This window comes from Rousettus aegyptiacus, unplaced genomic scaffold (genome assembly GCF_014176215.1).
Source record: "Rousettus aegyptiacus isolate mRouAeg1 unplaced genomic scaffold, mRouAeg1.p scaffold_m13_p_2, whole genome shotgun sequence".
NCBI lineage: Eukaryota > Metazoa > Chordata > Mammalia > Chiroptera > Pteropodidae > Rousettus > Rousettus aegyptiacus.
Window position 1 is genome coordinate 60,564,169 of NW_023416295.1, and position 16,690 is coordinate 60,580,858.

General features: G+C 32.2%; 1 protein-coding gene across 8 annotated transcripts in view; it reads right to left on the reverse strand.

Annotated features, from left to right (window-relative positions):
• GALNT13 (polypeptide N-acetylgalactosaminyltransferase 13) overlaps positions 1-16,690 on the reverse strand; it is a 431,627-nt gene that overhangs the window by 57,341 nt on the left and 357,596 nt on the right. The window lies entirely within an intron of this gene.

Genomic DNA, 16,690 nt, shown 5'->3' on the forward strand with positions numbered 1-16,690 from the left:
AATTCTGAGTAACACCCAGACAATCGAAGAATTCTATTTCTCAACTTTACACCCAACCCATAAAAATGATGGGCTCAGGAATGGGAATGTGAACCAGCCAGCCTGACTGAAGTATCCTGATAATTAGCTAGTTGAAGCTGAAGCTCTATTTCTTTTGGATTGCTAGCTACAAAGATGCTTTAAGCATGGAGCTTCTGGGGCTACCATATAAAGAATTCCTATGACAGTGATGCCAATACATGAGTAAGATAAATAAACAGATGGAAAAAGAAAGAAAGAGAGGAAGAAAAAACAGTCAAGATTAAGCCAGCAAATACATATTTATTGCATTCCCACTTTTTTTAAGGAGCATTTTCTAGGCACTTTGGACACATCAGTGAACAAAAGTATCTTCCTCTATGGAGTTTATATTCTAGTGGAGAAAGACATTAAAAACAAAACAAAACAGCAATACCTGAAAAGGTGATACATGTTATGACAGAAATTGACTAACGTAAGGAAGGAAGGTTACGATAGAAGAAATCTTAGTGCAATTACTACATATTTTTTTTCAAAGGCAACTTATTATAAGAACTACAAGTTTTTAAGAGGAATCTTTCAGTGGGATTTGCACAAAGGCTGAAGATGAAGATGAAGATGTATAATAAATTGAAAAAAAAGTATTTAACTACAGGTTTACAGGTTTGAGTAAAAGGTAAATTATAACATTTATGAATTGTTATACTTTTTTAAATAACCTGTCCTTTATCATCTTTTTAAAAATCCATATCATGGTAGTATTAAATTTAGTTAGATATGTAGGGCAATCATGTTTTAAATTTATAATAGATAATAGATGGAAGATTATGGTGATCTCAGTTAAGTTCTTCTCTAGTAGATGCTTAATAAGTTGAATATTTCTAGTTCCCTGAAATATACCTGATGATAGAATATCCTGATTATAAGCTAAAGCTTAGATTTTATACATAAGAATATATATTGCAGCATAACATAAAGAAAAGGGAAAATGATTTTCCTTCTATAAGGAATGTTTAATTAAACCAATGGTATATCTAATTGATAAAATGTAATTTGTATATTGAAACAATTATGACTGTATAAGAATATAGAAAAAGGTTAATAAAGTATTTTTAAATGTATTTTCATTATAACTAATTGAAATGAGAATATATCCAACAATGACAAAAAAAACAGAAAATAAAAATAGCACATTCTCTTTGAAACTAGAAAAAAAGAGAACTTAATACATCTATTTTGTTGTTGTTGTTACCACAATTAAAACTATGCAGCTAATCAAGAATTTTTTTATATACAATGATATCATGTTAACAATATACTTGTATATTTTAGTATATACATAGTATATATTTTGGTATGTATACATAGACCAGTATACATAGTTTTAGCTAAGGTTTTTTTGTGTGATATTTTCAAATTCTCCATAAGAAAAAATCATCTTATTTTGTTTCGTTGAATAATTTTTATCAGTAACTTTATGAATAAGAATCTGAATGTCCTTCTCCTCAAAAACTAATAATAATCACTTTTAAACCAATGAGCGACTATTGTATTCTAATGTATATAAATATTATATTGTCAGAGATTTAATGGATTACTTGGACTCCTCTTATTTTTTTAATTATTCAAAACCACTCTTTTAATCCACCATTTAAAATCCACCATTTTACCCATTCTTGATATACACAAAAACTCCCCAGGCTTATAACCATTGATTAGGAAGTAACTGAATAGAACTGCTTTAACAGGCTGATGGCCCATGCTAGCTAATAATACATAGTGATTATATGTTGAATTTAGCTTTTTAAAAAAATTATGACTGCAATTTTATATTAATGGCATACAAATGAGAATAATGAATTGTACAAAGATCATAGCTTCTGTTGAGAACTATGTCATATAGAAGCAGCAAACATCAGACTTCTTAATTTATTTGTCTGTCCAATCTTCATAGTCAAAAGTTTGGGGAGGTCTAGAGGCTAAATTTTCTAGGTAATTGCCTCAAACTTCAGTTCAATTTGACAATAAAAATTTCATATTGAACTGCTTGGTCCCAGATGAACAAGAATATAGGAAATAAGAAAAGTGAACCTTTGCAATTGCCTTTTAAAATAAAGGTCAATTTGATATCAGTTGAAGCAAATCGACTATAAAATCTACAATCTCTAGGAAAAAAATTCCAAGTGAGGACCTAAAGATAGTGTTTACCACCCTTCAGAAGCTAAAGTAGCCAGAATATATAGTCATCTGCTCCTCAATTGACAAATTTTATGAAAAATGAAGGAAATATTGAGCCAATAAAAAGCATTACTATCTACCTTGTGCATTTTGTTTTGTTTTATGTTTATTATCCCCCAGTAGTAAAGAAAAATTCACATACAATTTATGTTTATATTTTAAAAGCTCATTTTGTTATTTGAGAATTATGTATTCATTGAATATAATTCTAAAACATAGATAAATATGAAAATTAAAAGTCATCTGTAACAAAGCTATGGTAATAATTTTTCTAAACTTCTTTCTATTTATATGTAATTATATAAAAACAACTGTTTTTGAAAAAATATATTTATACTGTAATATGCACTTACAACTTGTTTTCTTTATAAAAACGTATGACCTGCACATTTTTCAAGTCAATTCAACTCTATAATGTTTTTAATGTCTCTGCAGCATTCTGTTTTACAAGTTGATGATAAATTATTTAATCAATTCCCTATAGTTGGACATTCAAGTGTTTCTAATTTTGGACTTTAAAATCAACAAACACCTTTATATCTTTTTTATTATGTTCTTGATTATTTCATTAGTATAATTTGTAGAAGCAATGTATTTTGAGAAATTATATGATGGTTTCAAGATTTTAAAAATATATATCTATTACTAACCTGTTCTCCAGAAAAGTACATCAAATGTGCACACCCTCTAATGGTGTAAGAAGTTAATTTCCTTTCCGGAACACTGTTTTAATTTATTCTTTAAACTCTCTAATATTTCTTATTGCTTAAACAGTCTACTTTTATCTTCTAAATTTTATCTAAGATCAACTTGCTTTAACATAAAACTGTATATTTAGATGACATTATTTTAACCACTGTGAAATCTAAATGAGGATTTGCATTATGATACTGGTTTCATTGAGGGTAAAAAAAAGATACTCAAAACTTATTATATTAGCATTATGAATACCCTGAGGTCCTTGAGTATTTCATCAGATGATTTTTATTTTGTTTTGAATAGGAAATCTCTGGAGATCTTTCATGAACTCAGAAACATAAAAAGCTATATTTTATCCTAGCAATTGGTTTTTATCTTACAAACACTGCCAACTTTATAGCTGATAAGATATTCCTCTATATTCTATTGAGTGTATCATATAAATTTAGAATTTAAAAAGCCATCTCAAACCAGTTTTGGAATAGGACAAGCATTTATCTACCCATCCATGGTATGATATAGTTGTGTCCGAGAAGTACTGAAACAACAGATATAGCTTTATTTAAGGGACTTCATGTTCTTAATTACACAATAAACACCTTTGTATATACCTTCTCATTAAAACTCTTATTACGTCCCTTTTTATTATTGTTTGTTTGTTTGTTAGTTTGTTTGAAGGATGAAAGAACTGAGACATCAAATGGTTAAATAACTTGCTCAAGCTTACTTAGAAAATAGAAGGGGGATTAGAAGTCACTCACATCTATTACATATCAAAGTCCATAAATTTGCCCACTCTACTAGAATTAGATTAGAAAAAAATGGAGAAACTTTGAAAAGCCTACATATAGAGATATCTTCCCTTGGGTGGTGGTACAAAACATGGTAATTATCATTCCTTAAAGAAAAAAAATCCACGTGGAAAATTCTTTCAGTCTTGAAAGATCAATGTGATCCAAGATACTGGACAAACTTAAATTTATAGAAATAAATGATCAGTAATGACACAATTGGAAGTTATTCCATTGATCTGACAGTTAAATACTAGCCAGAAGATTCCAATGTGTAATCGACTGACCAACCAAAATATTTCCATGCAGTGCTTCATAAATTGTCTTCATTAAATCACTAGTTTTGCTTTTTCTTCAGTGTTATAACAATATTATACTATCTCTGAAATAATGATATATTTTATAATCAATGGCATCTTATAATTGCTCCTGGGGATAAGACAATTGTATTGTATTTTTCTGTGCTTGAGCATATGCAAACTTGTTTTTCTCTTCTTAAAATAACTAACCAATTGTAGTTTCAGTAATTAATTAATGGATTTTTAAACCAGTGGGCATTTTAATATATCCTGATTATTGTCTGAAAACTTTCCTTCGATACTTCTGGTAAAATCAAGAAAGTACCAAGATTAAACTTTGCCGAATGGTTTCAGGGACTTGGAAGAAATCCCATGGATAATAACGTTTTAAGAAAGCCTACATCATCAATCATCTTGAGGGCATTGAGAATGACAGTAGATGAAAAACACACCCACACTAGTAAATCTGCAATAAAAAGTGATTCAAAAGAGCCTCAAAATGTGAAGTTGCTTAGTCAATTTATTTTACTTATTTAAAAAAAAAAATTGTATGTATAAAAATGAGAGATGATCAAAAAGCTGTGTCTAAATTTATATCTAAAACAGGTCCTTAATATGTTGATCCTGAGCATGAATGTACCTGTTAAGAAGGGCTCCTGGTGGCTAATTGGGCTTAAATTTATGAACAGAGCCTAGCAGCCATTGCTGAACAGGGGTGTCCCATGCAAGCTGCACTTCAGTTGGAAGCCTGCACTAACCTGCCCCCTTTCCACATTAAACTACCTGTTGCTCTTTTTTTCCTGCCTTCTGATACTACTCTTATAAGGGAGTTCCTGGAATTGTATTTCAACCAATAGGATTGAGGCTTTCTCCATCCAATTGGAACTGCAGAGCTATATCCTCATTAGCATCTTCACTGACCAATCAGGACAGGTTTTTTTGGACCAATCAAACTGTGAGGATTAGGAGTCCTTATCTTCATGAAGAATAACCAATTAGGGATCAAGGACAGGGACTTTATGTGTTAGTCGGCTCCTCTCTGGCTCAGGAAGTGTACTTCAGTTTTTTTCCAAGACTGTGTTTCCTTGACTGGAGCGTCAACAGATCAGAGCTGTCTCACAGACCTGCCTTGCTAGGTGCTTCAGAGCTGTGCTGTTTCACAGTTGATCTGTATTACAATTGAGCTGTTTGCACTGAATAAAGTCTCACTCCCTTCTCACTGCACCCAAAATTGTGGACTCTTGTTGGTGTTAAACTGTCAACGAGATGACCTTTTGATTGAAAGGGACGAAATAATTCTAAGTGAAAGAAATTTTACATTATAGTTTAACTGGACACTTTTTCTTAGTGGTAAATAATAATAATAATAATAATAAAGTGGTGATCTTTAAATGGATGGTAGTTTAAAATAGATGAAATACAGTATTTGTAAATTTTCCAAATTTATTTGTCCCTTTTAAAAAAATTTGAGTCAATTCTCCATTGAAAAAATTAAAACACAGTTTTGTTGTATTTTTAATATCTAAGTAATAATAATAATTATTCACAGAACATAAATTAATCTCATTAGAGAAATATCTTTTTGGGAAAAAAATTCTATACGCTTTAAAATTTTTCATTAGCGGTTTCCATCAAAAGATTTACTACCATTCCAAGACAATGGTAGTAAATTCAGATACATGTATTTATCAATATGTATATGTCTGCTCAGTTCCTAGAACAATGTCTTGCACCAATTATTTAAATATTAGTTGTATTACTCTCTGGCACTTGCTCTCTCTTCCCTCTTACTCTTTCCTTCCCATTCTCTCACTTTCAGACATATACGTGTATAAGAATTATGTTTATGTCTTTGATTTCATGATTTAAAATTACTACTTTATAATTACTAAAAGTACTTTAGACTTATTTAGATATATTTTTATATTATTCTTAATATATATCAAGAATATTATATATAGAAAGAAAGGGAGATAGAGAGAAGTTTATGTAAAATTTGGCTCCAAAGTCTTACTTGGTATCATTAGTAAAGAATACCATTAACAACAATTTTTAATATTTATTAAAGTACATTTTCCTAGTCTGTATTTAGTCAGCATTCTTGCTGCAAAGCCAATAAGAAAGATTAATTATATTTTTGAATTATGAATTATTAGGAAAAAATATGATCTAGGAAGACTAGTGTGAATTGGTTTTCACAAGTTATTAACTCAAGTAATAGCTGAGATTATATTATGGATCACACTAACTCAAATAAAAGAAATAGTAAGTACACATAGTTAATTTTTTATTATCTAGGCTAATAGAATATAAACCTAGGATATATAATTTTTTACAATGGGAATGACTTTTATATACTTTAAACATTTCTATTTATACAGCAAGGGGAAATAATTCTGTATATATATATACACATGTATATATAGATATGATTAAAGGTGATTAATATAACAGTTCTTTTAAAAATTAGTTCAAACTCTGAATGAAATTGGGCATTTTATGTAACCTCATAAAGTCTCAGTTCTTTCTTCTATTAAATGGGCATAATAGCATCATCCTCAGTGTGTTATTGTGATTATTAAATGAGTTAACATGTAAAATATCATGTAAACAGTGCATGATACATAGTGCTCACTAAAAGTTACCTATTATGTTTGTTGTTGTTTTAACATGGATATGGACTTCAAAGGCCATGTCATCTCTTTATCAAAGGGTGGGCTAGGTAGTTTCCGAGCCTGTTCACTTCTGTTGTATATCAGATGAATGGAATGGGAAATCAACAACTTAACTTTGGCGTATATGCCCTTTCAGTGAGAACCATGCCATACATCATTTTCAAGTCTTCTCAGAATTGCACTCCTATAGGTATCATTTAAAGTCTCAACTCAAGCATTTCTCTAAACCCAAAGTACTAATAAAATGAAGCTGAAACTTCACACATTTCTATGCCTGTGATTTCCCTGGTCCACAGTTGTGTACTCTGGTGATTTTTGACACATATGCCACACAAGAAAAACACAAATTCCTCAATCGTTTGGTTAAGTTGATACACTACTAGGAACAATAGAAATTGAGATTAAAAAACTGTTCTAAGAGAACATGTTGATTTTCGTTATGAAAGAAAAATTGCAAAAATATTCTCCATCTCCATTGTCAACCAATTTTCCCCTTCTGTCCTGAACTACAAATGAGGGAGCTGAAAAAGGCTATATAGGAGAGCCATTAGTCACCTTCAAGATACTGTACACAGTTACTGTGGAACAACCAATGACAAAAATTTCAATAAGTATGAGTTTGACTTATGATTTTGGGGAATAACAGAATAACATATTGCTCCTTGGTTTCCCATGCAGCATTTATCTTCTAGCACTAGTCATGTCAAAGACTTGATACTGAAAACAAAGCAAAGTTTATTTATTGCATTCATAAGATACAGTTCACAAACCAGACTTAACACTGCTTAGTAAGAGAACTGCTCAGCAGTTACTAAATAAGGGCAACATTCAGTCATGATGAAAATAGGCCAAGTTTGTCAGCTGTACTATTGTGATGCTAAAATATTCTTCTACATAATAGCCTAATACTCTATTACATAGAGAATTATAACATGCTTCTCTTTTTTAGAGCTTTGTGTTTTTCTCAGGATGTCACTAGTCTAAGGCTATGATACTATATAATTCAACAAACACTCTGGGGATTGGGCCACTGAAGGGGGAGACAGAATGCCAACATCCTGAAAGGAATAGCATATGTGTAATGTAGTATTTTGTTTTCTATTGAGGGTTTGATTTGCCCAGGGAAAAGGAAAGCATTTTAAATCATATCATAACTATGGAGTTCTAATGTCCAAACTCTGAAGAATATCAGTTTTTCTAAAAATATAAATAATATTACCAAAACTGATTTAAGCTTCTCATATTATTTCTCCTGTTCTCCAACTTCGTTGTTGTAAATAGGTTAAAACTATTGATTAAAAGATATGGAAAACTGTGGGGAAAAAATTTTTGATGCAGTGAAAACTTACTGATTAACAACTGTATAAAATCTAAATTGCATCAAAACTGTAACTGTATGAGTTAGAATCGACCTTTCACAGATGAAAACACTAAGACTCAGAAAGTTAATTGCATCTGTGTGAAGTAGCACAGTTGATAAGTAAAAGAGCTCACCTTGGAATCTGGGTCTCTTGACTTCCACAACAGTGTCCTTAACATCTATTCCTTCATTCAACATTTTTCATTGTTTCTCTCTGTGTTATATACTTACTGTACTGGGTGATAGGGATAAAATGTTGAATAAAAACTATATAGCAGTTCTTCCCTCACAGCTTAATCAGTAGTAAATCAAATAACTAAAACAAGTGAAAGTTACCAAATGTAAAATTACAAGTGTATCTGAGAGATGTTCAAAGTATAGAAGCATAAAATAGGAAACGTATCCACAAATGATCAGGGAAAGCTCTCTGAGGAAATGATCATAGAGCTAATTTGATAATCAAAAAATTCTAGGTCCCTTATATACTAGCTATATGACTTTGAATACAACAGAAATAGTTATTTCTTTTTCATTTGTAAAAGGTACAACAGAAATAATAATTGTAACTACTTCATAAGATTGTGAGAAAATGAGATAAAGCATACAAAGTACCCTGGCACAGAGTGAGAGAGCTCAAAAATTTAAATTGTTGTTATGTTGGGGAAAAAAACAACCTTTTGTTCAATAATATAAATTTTGCAGGAAAGTATTTTATAATCTAATACTAGTCTTATTTATTCTACTTTTTTGAATTTTTAAATATGAATGGGAAACATTTTAAGTTTATATTTCTTCTGCTAGATTAGAAAATTTTAAAGCAATTTTCAATAAGTTTAGTCATGAACTAAGATACTTGCCACTTCAGAAAACTATCATTAAAATACTGTTTTATTTTTGTTTTCATAGGACACAACATTCTTAATCCCTTTAATCTTTTTTATGTAGTTCTCAATCGTGCATTTTCTTCTTTCTGACCAATGTTCAGTGTTTACTGAGTTAAAAGGTACTCTGCAAGGCAGTGTTACAAAATTCATCACAAAATTTAAAGAACATTAAAATTGTATGTTTACTATATAGTTTAATTACCGATTTCTGTTTAATAATAAACCAGTGCTGTTTCAGTATTTACAGAACACAGACACTATAGGGCTTAATTCATATTCAGTAATTATTAACACAACAGTATGCTTGTATATATTAAGTAGTTTTTAACTAGTTAACCTTTAAAAGTTTCTTTTAGAATTATTTACACTAAAGCAATATTTTAATTTTCACTACTAGCTTCATAACCAAGGTCCCTATACTTAAAGACAGTCAATATTAACATTAACTAAAGGATAAAAACATTTGATCAAACCCTGTTAATAAAAATCTAAATTAAAGCTTTCTTAAATAAGGATGGAAAGCTATGTGGCATTTTGTATGATGGATTTATTTTATTAGAATGTATTGTTAGTTCTTAGCCAATATAACATGTTTTATTGTTGTATGCAAAAATAAAATTTTTAACTATTCTACCAAGATGGACTAATGACATAAAATTAAGATGGACTTTTTCTTTAATTAAATTTATTGGGGTGACATTGGTTAATAAAATTATATAGGTTTCAAGTGTATAATTTAATACTACATCATATGTATATTGCATTGTCTACTACCCAAAGTTAAATCTCCTTATGTTGACATATATTTGACTCCCTTTATCCTAGTTACCCCTTAATCTTCTCCCGTTTCCCTCTGGTAACCACTAAACTATCATCTGTGTCTATGAATTTTTGTTTGTCTCCCCTTAACCTTCTCCCCTTTCCCTCTGGTAACCACTAAACTATCATCTGTGTCTATGAGTTTTTGTTTGTCTTGTTCATTTGTTGTTGTTTAAATTGTTCCTAATATAATTTTGTTTACTGCTTTAAAAGGGCTAGATATGATTTATGAAGCATGAATTATGTTTTTCCACCAATATATTATATGTGCTCTGTTGTTATTATGGTTTCTCTTTACATGGTACAACAACAAATTTTCCTGAGGCTGGACCTTAAATATTTTTTGTAAAGCAGAGTTCATCAAATTTTAAGTGTAGAGAGAGATATTCTTAACTATACAAGCCAATATAAAGGCATCATGACAAAATGGTGTATATTATATTTAATCCAAGTAAAACCATGTTTGACTGTGATACATGACTTGTAATATATAGCTTTGTAATACAAGAAATTGTTGCAATCAATCTTCCCTCTGCATTGTTTAGACAAAATAAAATGCAATTTTTTATGCATGTATAAACCATATTAGATCAGGCACCTACAACAGAAAGGTTGAATAATGAATGATTTTGAAGTAAGCCCCCCAGAGTTACACCTTTTCCTGTTGGAAGGAAGTTCAGGAAGAAGTTATTCTCCCTAACAAAAAATATTAGTTATATACTTCTTTAGTGTCTCAAAAGAAGAGGCATAAAGTTACACATCTCAGATCTTTCATAAGATAGGCAACCAATGTGGTTTAGTAACATTTCTGATAAATAATTCTTAATCTTAACATTATGTCCAGCAGAGCTATCCCCTTTCTATTTTTTCTATTATCTTCTTGAATCACGGTTGAATTTAAGTGTGAAGTGTAGAGATGGGATTATCTTATAGAGAATTGATATCTCCTATGTCTGTTCTCCAGACAGGAACCTGTTCAAATGGTTCGTGGGTCTGAAATTTGAGTGATTTATTTGGCTTTATAAGTACTCCCAGATGATGGGAGTCACATGAACACAGTCACAAGGAGGTAAGTCAGGACAATCCAGCTAAAAAAGAATGTATCCAAAAGAAGCTGGAATGTCCTCAGAGGCCCCTGAGCTTTATTCTACTGGTAGGCCACAGTGCCAGTATAGTTAAATCACTAAAGTGGGTTCTTTCCTGATGACCCTATCTAAAATGGCATAAGCCCTCTGTGAGATCCTTTTCATTATCCTACTAAGTCCCTGAGCTATTATTACAATCAAACATACTATTTTTTATTTATTGTTTGTCTTCATACTACAAGGTCAGCACCATGAACATAAGAATTTTTGTGTTTCTTCTTTTGTTGTTAAATTTAGGTCTGGTTTTAATTTTTTAGTGGAGCAAGTACAAAAAAAAAAAAAAGGTTAATCTCTCTCTCTCTCTCTCTCTCTCTCTCTCTCTCTCTCTCTCTCTCTCTCTCTCTCTCAATGTGCCAAGAAATTTTCTAAAGCAAAAATAAAACAAAAAATTCTCGGTATCCATCAGGATCGATCATAGAAATGTGAAAAAAGTTGGTCAGAAAAAAGACAATGAACAGAATTGTGGCAACTCAAAAAGAAGAAACCACAAAACTAAAATAAGTTTTTACTAAAGATAATTACTATCATATCATCATTTATAATTTAATATTTGTTGCATATACTTATCAAGCTAATACATATTTAAATACAAACTATTTGCATTACTTGTTATTCTTAGCAAATCGTTTCACTGTCTTAAAAAGTCCTATTTTAGGAAATTCTTTAGGTACAATTATAAGGTCATATCTAAACTGGATAGATCTTAATGTTCAATTATATTTCAGGTTTTGAAGCTAAAAACATTCAAAATAAAGTTAGCAAGACTAGTGGAATTTTGCTTTAGCAAGACTTACTCTTTTCTAGGTGTCAAATTCTATATTTACAAATTTATAAAGGAAGGAATCAAAGCCATAGAGAACTCATCTGGGAATTCTTAGATATTTGTTATAGCTTAGGAGACAAATCTTAAGGTTTTTCCGCCTTATTTCTTCAACTTAGCCATACTGTCCTGGATATCTAAGAGTTTGAAGTAAAGAAAAAAAGTTGTCGTGATTTTTAATTTGGTCTTATTTGCCAGATAATGTTCATAGTTATAAATTGACAGCATTAACCTTCCATTTCTTTTTAATTTCATTTGGTATAAAAGATATTCAGGATAATTTCGACATAAATTGAGATTAAAAATTTGAGAGTTAACTAAGACATAGACACCTAAAAGTTATTCTGTTAACTGAATTTGTTTTGTTTTGTTTTCTGCCAACTCCTTCTACCAGCCATCTACCAGCTTCTCATTCTCACTGACTTTTCTGTTGGTCTAAGTTGTCTTGTCCAATGGAACAAAGACCTTGGTGCCTGAGGGTTCTGAGTTCCTGGTTACCTTGCTTCTCAGTCAGGCTCCAGTTGCCACTGTTATTAGCAGATATGGAAACACAGACAAGAAATATCCCCATGTATCTCCTGATTTCCAGACACACTTATTCCTGTTCCTTTAAGTATCAGCATCTCATACCTTGATAACCAAGGCCAGTTACTCACACCCGGAAAGTAAATGTTCGCTGCTAGTCTATCTACATGAAGGTCAAAATTACCCAGCCCATAGTTGTAGCTTTGGGTCAGGTGGAACCCTTACTCTGTACCTAGTGGAATCATTCCATCTCTGAGGGCCACAACTTTAAATACGATAGATCTGAAAGTCGTGGCAACAGATGAACAAAATCCCCAACTGAGTTCCCGAGAGTGATGATAAGGGTCAATCCTACTTCAAACTGATTTCTGGACTGTGTGCTTTAGCTGCTGGGGACACAGCACCATATAATTGCTGTTGGTTCAAAGTATACCACATCTTGGGGGAGAGTACCCCAACCCCGTGGGATGCCATCTGCAGCTTGTGCCTTAGCTGACCTTTCAGAGGCCAGTCTTCTATCAGGCTAACAACTCCTGGGGTAATCTTTTGTGATAAGATCAGTGGATCCCATGATGATGTACCCATTGTTAAAACTCCTTCAATGGGAAGTGGTTCCTTTGATGTAAAGTAATGGTATGTGAAATCCCAAGCTGGGAAATTAGTCTGTGAACCTCCCTTAATGACACTAGAAGGAGTGCAGTCTGGGAAGGCAAACCCTATGAGAGTAAAGAAAAAATACTGCTCCCTTTAGTGGGGAAAGCATCCTATGGCATTAATCGGACTACTGGCTAGTTTCCTTGAGGAACAGTGCCAACCTGTAGTATAAGTGTATGACAACTTTTATTTTAATTGTAATATAAGTACCTGACATTAAACTTTTGATTGCTGAGGCATCCATTTCAAAGACATCCACTATCAGCTACACAACTAAATAAAGACCCAGGCTGTCCCACCCGTTGAGTTCCCTTTTTAGAGAATCCTACCTAGATAGATAACCGCTCCATTGACTGTTTTTTCCTTCCTGTGCTTTAATTCCCACGTTTTTTTTAACTTTTGTTTTACTTTTTGAGATATAATTTATATATAACATCGCATTATTTTCAGGTGTACAATATAATATTCAATATTTATATATATTGCAAAATAATCTCCATTATAACTCTTGTAAACATCTATCGCTAAAACATAGTTACAAATTTTTTTTCTTATGATGAGAACCTTTAAGATTTACTCTTAGCAACTTTCAAATATACAATATAGTATCATTAATTATAGTCACCATGCTGAATTTTTTTTTAAATAAAAGCCTTAAGTCCTTACATCCTTTTCAAAGATCCAACTCTGCTGGAGTAAAAATGATTCTTTACCTTTGTAATGACTCAGTAAAAGGTTATAGAAAGTAATTTAGTAAGAAATTACAGAAAAGAAATATATTCCATTAAAAAAAACCCAAACTGTATATATACCCTCTAGTGTAGGTCACAGTATGCCCCCAAAAGACCCCTGCTATCATCTCACTGTGTAATGTAACACATATACAAGAAGATGTCATTAGACAGCATTAGCTGAGCTCAAAATACTGGCATTCTAATGTAAAAGGGATTGCTCATGAAAAATAAGACAATTTTTTAAAAAAAATGAGATGTCTATTTATACACTCCATTTTTTCAACCATCTTGATATTCCAGGTAATATTACTTTTATTATGAATTTTCTAATAAATAGAACTTTTTTATTGTGTATTTAATTATTTCATGTCACTTTTTTTCCAGTGAAAAGATAAATTATATATGCCTCTCGATTTTCTTGTGTGACATAAAGTGGGGTTTATATTTTGTAAAACCTGAATGTGTTCATTAATGACTAGATACTTGATATAAAATGCAATTTAAAAGAATTATGAAAGCTTTAAGTGGATGTGCCAGGTTATGCAATGCCAACACCGAAAGAAAATCTAATGTGGATTCTCATATGCTTTATTACTCAAAGAATCCAGCAGATGGAAGCCTTTCCCTTTTAAAACTAAAACTGTTTCAAAAGCATGTGGTAGGATTTGCTATTCCTGATGAAAGAGTAGATGGAAATAGGTTGAAAAACAAAACAAAACGAAAATTTGCTCTCCTAAGAACATATCAGAAAGACCACAATTTACTTGCTTTGTAAGTGGTTTGAAGATTGCATTATCAAAGTCAAGTCGTTTTGATCCCCATGAGGTGAATGAGAAAGGGACAGATAAATGTATTGATTCCTGAAGCCAGGTTCTTGGTTCCTGCAGTTTTGTGTGTCTTCCTGCATTAGTGTCTGCGTTCTCCTTGCCCTTTCTCTGTGACAAATTCCTTAGACTAGTGGTTACCTTCATTTCCTTACATTACAGTTTCTTTGGAGCAATCCTCACATGAGCAGAGTGAACATTCTGAACTGGTTTCTCATGATGAGCAAAGGAAAGTGGCCCACAGATTCTCCTGAGGGGTGGGGCTTGAGTGCAGGGCCTAGCTTTTTGTCTTTGTCCCTCCCTGTACACAGCCTCTATCTTCCTCCCTTAGGCTAGTCACCTCTGCTTTCTTACCAGAGTCCTCAGAGGTATTATCACTGAGAACATCCATAGATTGTCCCACACTTGACGGCCCTGGGAATGAATGATCGCATTCTAAATAACTGATCAGATTTCATTATTAAGACGAATTAAATCACTATCAGTCTATTAGATTGGTTATTTAGTGCTCTGTCTCCTTGAAAGATATTCAAAACTATGGTAGTTTTTTGTTGTTGTTTTTTTTTAAAGAGAGGGTTTAGAGCATGTCAATGTACAGTGTAAACTCAGTATTTTTGTCAGTTCGAATCTCAATGTGGAATTAACATTTTGGCAGGAAAATCACACTTTAATTATAAAAGGGGTAATTGAGTACTATTTTTCCATGTGTTTACAAGTCGAACTAATGAAACAATTAAGTACAAAAGCTACCTCGGCTAGTGTACCAGTGTACCTGAAATCAACACTACCTACTTCCCACTAAATTTCATCACAATTAGGTAATGGTTTCCCTACTCGCTTTTTGCTACTCTGTTTTGAAGTTTATAGTTAAGCTTTAATTTATAGTCTTATCTCTTGTAATGGCTTCTAAGTTCTAACTGCTCATCAGTATGCCTGTACAAAGCAAGAGTCATCAGCTCATGTTTCCTTGAAAATGCATTTAACCAACTCCCATATGCTTTTAAGGACCAAAAGGCAATATCTTTAATTAAGATTTGAAAAACAACAGCTTTAACAACTTCTCTAGGTTAATAGTATATATAAGTAATCTTTGTTCAACAGGCAGAGATCTGCATAAAATATTTGGATTTTAATTGCCAAATACTGAAAACTCACTACATATCTAAATGGCTTACAGCAATACAATTAAATAATACTCCAATTTGTAAAATGGAGTATGGCACCTTGCAGTCACAGCCCCAATTTCTATACCACACAAAAATTAAGAAAGGAGGAAGCATAAAAATAAAGAAGAGGATAATATCGTTATAACTGGTGTTCTGTTTCAGTTGACAAGTCTGAAGGAGGAACTCACAAATGGCTTTGAGGAGTTATAGCATATTTGAACATAACTTTAGCCTCACAACTTAAGAGATCAAAAATTGGCACTCAGATGCCTGAAATCTGCCTTAAACAAACAAAGCAAAGCAAAATACAGGAATTCTTCATTTTATTGCACCTCGCTGTATTGTGCTTCCCAGATATTGTGTTTTTTAATAAATTGAAGGTAAGGCTTTCCATCCACAAAAAGATCATGACTCACTGTATTGGTCTGGAGCCAAGTTCACAATAGCTCTAAGGCAGGGGTTGCCAGCTATCACGCCACAGACCAGTACCAGTCAGTGGCCTGTTAGGAACCGGGCCTCACGGTAGGAGGTGAGCGGCAGGCTAGCAAGGGAAGCTGCATCTGTATTTGCAGCTGCTCTGCAGCACTAGCATTACCACCTCAGCTCCACCTCAGCTCATCAGGTATTAGATTCTATCATAGGAGCACAGGTCCCTGGTGCCAAAAAAGGTTGGGGACCTCTTCTCTAAAGTATGCCCACAGAGATCTGAATATCTTTTTTATTACTAACACTCCATTTAAAAATCCTTAAAAGTCTTTAAAAAATTACTCCTGCCACACTAGTAGACTACTATTACAAGACTAAGGTAAAATTTGTACCCAAGATAGAAAAGCATATGTTACCATTCTTCGATTAAAATCAGTTCTTTGTCTTTGACTTAGCTTTTTTGTGAGACAAAGCATTTTTTAAAAAACAAAATTTTAAAATTTAAACATGGGGTATTCATTTACTTTAAAATCAGGTATGGTTTCATACAAGATTTTGGAGGGAAAAAAAGTCCAGTGATGATACTGTTCTCTGTTCTAACCCTTATTTTCTT